Source organism: Otolemur garnettii, unplaced genomic scaffold (assembly GCF_000181295.1).
Source record: "Otolemur garnettii isolate 467f Iridium unplaced genomic scaffold, OtoGar3 scaffold00066, whole genome shotgun sequence".
Classification (NCBI taxonomy): domain Eukaryota; kingdom Metazoa; phylum Chordata; class Mammalia; order Primates; family Galagidae; genus Otolemur; species Otolemur garnettii.
The window spans coordinates 10,642,174-10,644,983 of NW_003852461.1; the positions used below are offsets into that span (position 1 = coordinate 10,642,174).

The 2,810-nt window shown below is 44.9% G+C and overlaps 1 protein-coding gene across 1 annotated transcript in view; it reads left to right on the forward strand.

The window, feature by feature from the left end:
- ROR1 (receptor tyrosine kinase like orphan receptor 1) overlaps positions 1–2,810 on the forward strand; it is a 432,169-nt gene that overhangs the window by 233,426 nt on the left and 195,933 nt on the right. The window lies entirely within an intron of this gene.

Genomic DNA, 2,810 nt, shown 5'->3' on the forward strand with positions numbered 1-2,810 from the left:
TAGGACTCAGTGATTCCAGCCAAGATGGGCAGTGGGGCAGCCACTCTGGTCTTCCCTGGGCCTTTGCAGCTGCAGGGCTGGCTGCTCCTGGGTGGGGACGCTGTGTGCCTGTGCAGCCTCACACATCACTGGGTCAGGGACGCAGGGTGGGGCACGGCCGGCTGCTTCCCACCAGAGCATCCACATCCTGTACAGGACGGTCTCTACCTGCCAACTGCTGAGATGAGCCAGTAATCGTTTTAGAGAGGACAGGCTTTTATCACTGAGGAGAATTCAAGGCTTATTTTGTCCTTCCCTCTGAATAACACTCACACTGTTGAGGCCTCAATACTAAAACCTTACGGTTTGCAGAATCAGTGCCAAAAATCAGTCCTCAGAGAAGCTGCAAAGATAATAGCTCCTATTGATCAGATCAGGAGAAGAATAGCTTTTGATGTTTGCCCTCCTACAGAGGTCTAGAAAGATAAGGGCTGATGTTTTCTGAGACATGCCTGATTTGCTTAAATTGAATAAAACCACATAAAAACCCTTGTGTTCTTCAAGAGCTGGTAACTAATTCAGGAAAACCTCACAAAGTGAAAAGACTGCTGTGGATTGGTGAGGCATGTGAAACAGAGTTTCTTTCTGAAAGCATGGTGAGTGTGACACTTCAGCTGCCAGCGTACTGAGTGTGTCCACACAGAGGATGGGCTCTGGAGAGGGACCCAGGCTGGGGAGTCGCTACACTGGCCACTGTGCGGGATCCTCTGACCCATCATTTGATTTAATACTTACTTTAGTCCTAGGAAATGGTTTTTGTTGTTCCCGTTTTACAGATAAGAGTAGAAGTCCAAAGATTTTCAGTAACTTGCTCATGATCCCAAAATAATAAATGGCAGAAATTAGTATTTTCATTTAGGTGTGTACTTCCATGAAGTGTTATGCTGTCTTTGAAATGGTATAAATTAATTTGCTGTTAGTGTAATAGCAAATGATTTTATGCAGAGAGGCTGCAACTCTGTTCGTAAATACACTTAGAAATAAATGTCTCAGGCTTTTGCTGTAGTGAAGAAAACAGGAGAAGAATGGAGTCCACCTTGAGAAGCTTCAGCGTCAAATTTAGTGGCCTGTTCTTCCCCACTGCTGCTGGTGGCCGTGGAGTTGGTGGGGCTCAAGTTGACATGTGCTCAGTTTTTCTCATTTAAAGTTCAGCCTTCCTTTCAATGACACAGGAAAGGATTATTAAACATTTTGTAAGGGAATTATTAATGTAAGGGGGAATTATTTGTACTAACTTTCTGTGTAAAATAATCAGCTTTTTTTTTTTAAAATGTGGCTTTGGAAGATCATATTTTGGGGGGAAGTTGTTCATACTTCAAAATATTTTATCTGTTCTTATTATCATTTTATCTGAACAGCTGAACGTGTGCTTATCTAAAGGAATGGATCTTGGGGCTGAGAAAAAAATTCTTCAGAATCAGCACAATCATGTAATAGGCATGTGAATTGAAATTATCTTTGCTGTGGCCAAGAACTGAGTGGTAATTAGCGTCCAGGGACACATGGGGAGCACTTTCACTGTTAGTGGTGCCAAAAATCTATTCATTTGTCATCGGTCCCAAATTATGTTCAACCAGCAATTCAAACTCAGCTTAGAAAAGCCAAGTGACATATAGCTAACTTTCTATAAAATTGATACTGTAAAACGAGACCTATGTTTCTGGCAATTTCACCGTGAGCAGCAGTAAGATGAAGCTATGAAAATATTGAAGGGAAATGCTGTTGAGGTCTGCCTTAATCCTGCCACTTCTCAGCCTTTGCTTCCTTGCCTTGAAATGCCTCTGTGGCCACCATGGTTCCATTCGCACGCTCCCTGAGGTCTTGGGGCTCTTGATTAGCCGCTTCATAAGGCAAACCATAGCAGTCCATGACATGCACACAGGGTCAGCACTCCTGAAGGACCCCAAGTGGGTGGTCAGAGTGGACTCACGTGAGGAGGGGGCCCCACACTGCAGACACTTTGCTCTTCCGGGTAGAGTCCCCTGAGTGAAATACCATCCCTGGTACAAGGGGGTGGGTGAGGGAAGCCCTGCTTTCCACTGTGGTTTGTGTGAAGCATTTTTCCTACTGGGGCACATTTTTCTTCTTGGTTTCATATTTTGGAATTTTATATGCTGTTAAGATCCCCTTCATATTTCCCATCTGACTTTGGGTCCTCTCAGAGGAGTTAATGCTGCTTTGTGCTCAGGATGTAGGAGGGGGTGGGGCCACTGGGGCCCAGAAGGTGCCTGTGGCTTGTCTGTTTCTTTCCCACCTGCCTCCAGGACCAGGAAAGAGGGAAGCCAGGGAGGTCTGCACAAACCAAATAGCCCTTTTGTCTCTGCTGAGTGTGGCAGGTAGGCAGATTAGAAGTGAGCCTTTGCAAGTTCTCAGTGGGTCAACATCCTGTTCTTATGCAAGCACAGTCAGTGAGAGGACAGGTGGCTTCTATGGCCATCTGGCAGACAGTCGCCATCAGTAAATAAGGAAATGTAGAAAGTGTGCTTATCTCTAGGAAAAGGTGAAGCCAGAGGTCAGGTGATTTTTTAAATCAGCGTTCACAGACTTGAATACTCCTGGCCAGCATGGGCTTGTTGCCTGGAGGTATGGGGTGCTACAGTCAGAAAGATGTGCATTTGAATTTTGGTGTTTCCTGGTATTAACGTTCATCTTCCTTCCAACTCAGACTCATTTTGTGTGGAAAAAAACTCTATGGCAGATCCAGACTTAATGGGCAAAAGACTTATAATTGATTAATGATGTCTGTATTGGGTTGAGGGGGCCATGGGTCC